Below are 7,860 nucleotides of genomic sequence, written 5' to 3'. Positions count from 1 at the left end.
AACAACCTTTTATAACTGCCCAGTGTTTCCTGATTCCTGTTAATGGAGTGGGGGAAATCAAGATTTGAAATAATTTGTTGGCAGGTTGTCAACTTAGGGATATAAGTACCTACAGTGGAATGTCCTGTTTAGTTTGGTCATAGAAATATTTGCGTAAGTCAGAAAAATAGCCAGCTGTGAGTATCCCTTTGGTATATTCCCAAGTCTATCCTTGGTTCATAGCAGTAGTTCTCCGGTATTTAAAGAATCTCACTTTGAACCATGGCACCAATTATCTTAATTAATGTCCAGATACTGCCTCTACCAGAAAACTTAAGCCTTCTGAACATTTTGGCCTTGCAGAAGCTCCCTAAAGTCCAGGAACTTGATAACCCCCATTTGAACAACTAGGCAGTCAGTTATTGGGTCATTCCCCAGGCTGCCTTCCCGTCAGCTTCTACAAAGGAAGCTAGATGGAAAGCTGACCATAGCTACCACAGGAGAGGCTATCCTGATGCTCAGTAGGTGTGGTCCCTGGACTGCCAGCTGGTACACCAGCTACACCTAGTTCCGTACTTTGGAGGAACTGCTTCTTTCTCATGAAGTCTCTTACACTCCTCCCTGTTCCACTAAGGTCTCTCTATACTCTTTGTCTATCAAAGTATCACTGACCTGCTTCTTATCCTAGTACAGAGCTGAAATAGTTCATCCTCCCCTACTTGAAAGTTCTACTCTAAGCCTTGACTCTTGGCCACAAGTGAGGCACAGGCTCTATCAGGTTTAACCCTCAGATCCCCTGAGGACCAAATAAAGCTAAGAAATCTCAGGTTCAGGGAGCACTGGGGGCTCAAACCTGTAATTCTAGCAACTCAGGAGGCTGAGATCTGAGGATCACATTTCAAAGCCAGCCTTAGCAGGAATGTCTGTGAGACTCTTATCTCCAATTAACCACCAGAAAACTGGAAGTAGAGCTGTGGCTCAAAGTGGTAGAGCATTAGCCTTGAGCCTAAGAGCCAGGAACAGCACCAAGACCCTGAGTTCAAGCCCCTTGACCAAAAATTAAAAAAAAAAAAAAGGAAAAAAGGAATCTCAGGTTCTAGGAAGCTTGAACTCACTTTGGCCCTTGGAGTTCAGGACTGTATGGACTAGGGGAATGATCTAGATGACCATTAGTGTTCCTCTGCTCTCTGGAAATTGTTCTGTGATTTTCTAGTTTGGGGATAAAGGCAGCTGGGTAAAGTAGGTTTCAGACACCATTGTTTCACTTTATGTATTCAGATCACTTAAATTCTCTAACCAAATAATTGAAGATCAAGATTCAGACTTGATAGAGGCACACAAAAATATCTAAAGACAATTACAGGGATCTTAAGATCCATAACTTTCTTTAAATGCTGCCAGGTTGATTACTTTGGTAGCCTCTATCAAAAGGTTCACCTTTGGGGGAGAAGTTAGTTCTTCCCTGATTCTTAGAAAATTCTAGTGCCTCTGAGGGTGTGGCAAAGTGTCTACCCAGGTCATAGTTATGATGACAGGCAGTACAAGAAGTACTAGAAAACTTATTTCTTATTAGATGTCCATCTCCACTACAGAAGTTTGAAAAATATTTTTATTGATTGGTATTTCTATGCTTGACTTATTTGAGGAATGAATATTCTAACTTTTCTATTTCCTTGTCCTGTACCAACCCTACCTGGTATGATTTTCTATTCCCTATGAGTGTGTATAGAATGGATTATCCAGTATGTCAACCACCCTCACTCTTGTGTAACAGAAATACCTTTTCTGTCTGGAGACATGGAGGGGATGAACTGGATTCCTCCCTCCTTCTGTTACCAGGCTTCTCTGCATTGGCACTTTATCTGCTAAGTTTTTCTGCTGTGTTGAGTTAGTTTATTTGTGAGACTGATGTAACAATAAAGTGAAATATTCCCTTCTGTGTGCCTGTCTCACAGTCTCTGTGTCAGGGTGGGCCCCAACCGTCCAGGTTGTGAATTGCATCAGCACTTCTCTTTTAGGATCATTTGAACACAAGGCTGTAGGTGCTGGGTTCCTCCCTAGCTGCTACTTCTGCAGCTCCCTCTAAGTACTGTCTTTGTACCTTTGGGGCTATTAGTGAACTTCACTGACTAGGTTTTATAGTCTACAAAACAGAAGTGATAATAGTGCTGGACCCACAAGATCAAATGAGATAGTGAAGTGGTCTGCTTATGGGTAGTCACCCAAGTTCATTTATAAGAACAATTTTATGGTTGGTCAATCAACAGTGTGGGAGAGCCTGAACAATTCTGAGAAGCTTCAAAGGGAAAAGCGAGACAAGTTGTCCAAATGGCATTCCCAATAAGCATGTTTTACAGATAATAGAAGCTTATCTTTTAAATGTGAACGTTGAATGGTAAAGAAGTCAACAAGCAGCACTCTTTAACAGTGACTATCATAGTCTAGAATTACAATTTTACTACTCAGAAGATACTGTTATTTTTGTCTCAGAAAGTTTTATTTTTTGTCCAGTTATTCTAATCATGAAAAATATCAGGTTTATCTGATGTGTCTCTTAAACAATATTCACAACTCAAAAGAACAAAAAAATTTTAATTAACTTTTCTCAACAACTCTTTAATTTCAGGGTTTGGTATATTCCTAAGGCTAGTGATAGGCTCAGTGGTAGAACACCTTCATAGCATATGCAAGGCCCTGAATTCAATTCCTAGCACTGGGGTGGGGGGGAGGGGGGCTGAGACTGCCAGATTTGATGAGAAAAGGCTAAGTCATTGCCTGCTGTTAGGTGGTGACTTTTCAAATGGTACTAGTAGTCTAATGGCTATATGCTTCATTCTTCCACTGCAGCACCTTTTCACATTCTTTCTTGGACCTATCAATATCATTTTGGCAAATCCAAGCACTGTAATACTCAGAAATGGGATTTCAGTCTTGAATTGCTTTCACTGAAGCCACGGTAGGTCCCTAATTTGAAATTACCACCCAAAACCTAATCAGGGAACCTAGATATTCAAATACTAACAGTTTCAAACCCTGACAATTACTTTAAAGAGAGAAATAGGTTGGAAAGGAATAGGTTTTGTTGACCTAGTACAGATACTTGTATTTGCCAGGGTATCTTCTCTACCATGAGCATGGATGACAGACATCTAACCCAGCTTTGTTTAAATCTGGGCTCCCTGGATACAATGAATGACCTTGTACTTGGAGAACAAGTTTGTATATGCTATAGTGATTTTCATCTTGCTTATTCTAGAAATGGGTATGGACATGAGAACTGGTGCTGTTTAAGGAAGCAATGACCCTCTTTTGAAAGTCCTACAGAAGCTGGCCCCTCACACACACAAATCTGAACTCATACTAGTTTCTCATTGGTGAACAGGAACAACTGGGAAATAGAAAGTATACTAAAGTGAACAGATTTCATTTAAGACCAAGAGGAGCACATGAGTCTATGAAAGGGGCCTGTTTCTGAAGTGTGAGGAATGGCAGGAGGATCTCGATGGGCCTACCCCATAAGAACAGAATTACAGAAATGGCAAGGTTCAATATCAGCAGGCAAAGCAAAGGGCAATCCTATTTCCCCAGTCCATTTTCCTAGATCAAGGGTCAACAGCCCTTTTCTATAAAGGGCCAGATATTTTCGGCTCTGTGGGTCAGTCTTTGGTAACTATTCAGTTCTGCCACAGTAGCATAAATAGCCACAGGCAGGGCTGGGGATATGGCCTAGTGGCAAGAGCACTTGCCTCGTATACATGAGGCCCTGGGTTCAATTCCCCAGCACCACATATACAGAAAATGGCCAGGGGGCTGGGGATATAGCCTAATGGCAAGAGTGCCTGCCTTGGATACACGAGGCCCTAGGTTCAATTCCCCAGCACCACATATACAGAAAATGGCCAGAAGCGGCGCTGTGGCTCAAGTGGCAGAGTGCTAGCCTTGAGCGGGAAGAAGCCAGGGACAGTGCTCAGGCCCTGAGTCCAAGGCCCAGGACTGGCCAAAAAAAAAACAAAAAAAAAAAAACAGAAAATGGCCAGAAGTGGCGCTGTGGCTCAAGCGGCAGAGTGCTAGCCTTGAGCAAAAAGAAGCCAGGGACAGTGCTCAGACCCTGAGTCCAAGCCCCAGGACTGGCCAAAAGAAAAAATAAATAAATAGCCACAGGCAATATGTAAATTTACATTCCCATATCTATCTTTTACATGTTATATTATGTTATTTGCCTCAACCATTTAAAAGTATTAAAATTATCTTTAGGTTGTGAGTTGTACAGAAACAGGATTTGGCTATAGGCTATATGGTTTTCCATGCTATGTTCTAAATTCAGTTTCTCTTTTCTCCTTAGATTTTAATACCTCCCTCCCAATTCTCACTGTGATAACCTTGCTTTCAGCTTCATTCATGAAATAGAATACTTACCACTTCATAAAAATCTGCCCTCTTACTAGCATCTGTATACATATATTGTTTTCCTTTTGTTACTGTTAATACAGAATACTTATTGTTTATTCCCAACACAGTTTGGTCATTGATCCATACCCAGTACTCAGAGGTATCAACAAATATTTGAATGAACACTAGCTACTGACCAGCAGCTAGAAATTCTGACAGTTTTTCTCCAAAGAAATGTATCTCCTTTTCCAAGAGAAAAGACCTACCTTCTCCTGACAATTGAAAATTTCTATCTTTCTTTCTTTCTTTCTTTTTTTTTTTTTTTTTTTTGCCAGTCCTGGGCCTTGGACTCAGGGCCTAAGCACTGCCCCTGGCTTCTTTTTGCTCAAGTCTAGCACTCTGCCACTTGAGCCACAGTGCCACTTCTGGCCGTTTTCCATATACTGGGGAATTGAACCCAGGGCTTCATGTATACGAGGTGAACTCTCTACCACTAGGCCATATTCCCAGCCCCACTTGAAAATTTCTTGATCATGCTAAGTGGTACTTTTTTCAAATTTATTTTTTTTGAAAAACACCCACAAGAAATTATTTTATGGGATTGACCCATAATATGTATTTAGGGAGTGTGTTTTGTCATTACTGGAGACACAATTCAAAGAAATTATCATCACTGATGCTATACGTGACTCCATTTTTTTCTCCTGGACTGGTGTGTATGGGGTAGATCAGAAAGGATGGGGCAGAGAATTAAGAAAGAAAGGAACATGCAGGGAGCTAAGTAATCACTAGAGAGGAAGGTAGCTGCAGACAGCCTTGGTCCCAGAGACATTTGTCTCAGAATTTTGTCTGTGTGTATGTGTTACAGTAACTTTGGCTTAACCTTCTCACTTCATTTAAATTTAGAGAAAGCATTTTTTTTTAATCTCCACAAAGGAGTTTCTCTGACCTCATAAAGTGAGAGAATCCAGGCCAGGTGAGAGGGTACACCTGGACCACTGTCACTTAAGAGAAGTGGAGTAGGCTGGAGAGGCAACTTTACTGCTAAAGTCAAACCACACAAGACCTTGGAGTTGATCTTTAGCACTATGGGAGAGAAAAAAATAGAGTAGGGAAACTTAGTTACAAGTTAGCAAGAAAAACAGGGAGAATAGATACCAAAGCCAGTCAAGCATACAAATAAAACTCCAGATTGAGCCTAGGTCAGTAATCTTTACCACCTACCTACTGTCTGCCATGTTCCAGATTCCACCATTTGTACTTTGGACACCTTAGTCTCACCTCCCATGGTTAGAAAGAATCAAGTGAGAAAGAAATGAATCATGTAAGTGCTTGATACTTTTTTTGAAACTGATTAGAGGAGTCTCCCACTCCTTTTCCTTTTCCCTGTTCTCCACATCTATTGTTTTGATCTCAATGTTCAAAGAGCTAGCAATATTTGGTGCAAATTGAGAATACAAAGGTATAAATGAAAACCTAATTTTAGTATAATAGAGTTAAGTTAGGCAAGAGATTTGTACTAGTACAGAAGAGTATGCTTGTTAGGAAGGTTTTCTGGTTTCAGAGATGACTGGCCTAAAGCAGAAAGTATAAACAGGACCCAACCCTTCCACTTCTATCCAGTCACCTGGAATTACACTCATATTTTGGGCAGATGTAGATCCCTCAAACCTGTTGTTCTACCTGTGTCAGTTCCTCCCTGTAACTTTTTTTCCACCTTGTCTAGAATCTTCACTTAGTCTGAAGTGAGGCAGTCATCTTATAGACACACTTCATTAATGGAAGCCACACTATCTATTCTAGAACAGCACTACCTAATATAAAGTTGTCTAAGAACCACATTTGAAAAGTCAGAACACTAAAATTTAATAATTTAACCCAACATCTCCAAAATATTTATGCTTTAATCAGCATTTTAAAGTTTTACACAGTCTTTAAAAGCTTAAAGTCTAAGCTTTAAGACTTTGAAAGCCATACATAACTTTACATTTACAGCATAGTCCTACTTAGACTATTCACTTTTACTGCATGGAAATTGGACAGTGCAGCTCTTTTTTTTTTTTTTCCTAAAGAAATAAACAGTGCAGCTCTTATTTGGTGCTTCTCCACTAAACAGATGAGGTCAACCCTTTCATAGTGGTTCATGCCTGTAGTCCCTGCTATTAAAGAGAGTGAAACGGGAGGATCTCTTGAGCCCACAAACTTGAGACTAGCCTGGGCAACACAGACCTCCTCTCTGAATGAATGAATGAATGAATGGGCCCATTTAACAGAGGCATTACTCCCTGTGAACCTCTGTACCTCCAATAATACTTTGAAAAAACTTGTGTGCTAATACTGGGGCATGAACTAATAACCAGGGCACTCTCCCTTAGCCTTTTTTTTTTTGCCAGTCCTGGGCCTTGGACTCAGCACCATCCCTGGCTTCTTCCCGCTCAAAGCTAGCACTCTGCCACCTGAGCCGCAGCGCCCCTTTTGGCCGTTTTCCATATATGTGGTGCTGGGGCTTCATGTGTAGGAGGCAAGCACTCTTGCCACTAGGCCATATTCCCAGCCCCCCTTAGCCTTTTTTGATAAAGGCTGGTGTTCCTAGAACAACTTGAGCTACACTTCCACTTCTGGCTTTTCACTGGTTAACTGGAGATAAGATTCTCTTGAACTTTTCTGCCTGGGCTGGCTTCAAACTGCAATCATCAGATCTCAGCCTCCTGAGTAGCTAGAATGACACTCACGAACCTAGGCTAGAACCTAGCTCTGGAAACAGTTTTGGAGGAAGAGAAAGCCTAGGAGATTCTAGACAATCCCAAACAGATTTGTTACCAAATCAGATTTTGGCAATCAGATTCACAATGGTGTGGGTGGGGGGCTTCACCAAAACATTTGACCCAGAGTCTCTCTAGGTAGTCCTTGAACCAGCAGAATACCACAAGATGTCACACATATTCACAAGAAAAGGTAAGAAAGCACTGAACACTGCTGATCTAGCTCTGGTTGGGGCTTGCCATTGTCCTTTGGGAATGAAACCGGCCAAATATATTTAGTGCAATAGCACCTTGTGTTAGATTCTGGCCTAAGCATCAAAAAGAATCACATGGGAGGCAAAAAAATTACTGAGAAAGTTCTACGTGTTAATTAAAACACTGTCACAAGCTAGAAAAGGAACACATTTTTTGAAGGGAGGGACAAATACAGGAGATAGAACTGCCAGCCTTACATTGTTAGGCAAGTTCTCTGTTTGTGCTTCCTAGGAGATGACAGGCACATGCCACAGCACCCAGCCATTGGGTTTCCTCAGTCGCAGAGATAATGGCACCATGGGTTCCCCAATCTCCACCTCCCAAGTAGCTAGGATTACAAGTTTGAGCCACCATGCCAGACCAGGGGAGGGAAAATCACTTTTAACACCTGTTTGTAAAAAGAGAAATAAAGAAACATGGGTGTTATGGGGCACTTTGAAATTCATAGAATTCAATCCCCTCCCTTTGAGCCAGA

Source organism: Perognathus longimembris, chromosome 13 (assembly GCF_023159225.1).
Source record: "Perognathus longimembris pacificus isolate PPM17 chromosome 13, ASM2315922v1, whole genome shotgun sequence".
NCBI lineage: Eukaryota > Metazoa > Chordata > Mammalia > Rodentia > Heteromyidae > Perognathus > Perognathus longimembris.
Note: the sequence above shows the minus strand (reverse complement) of the source record.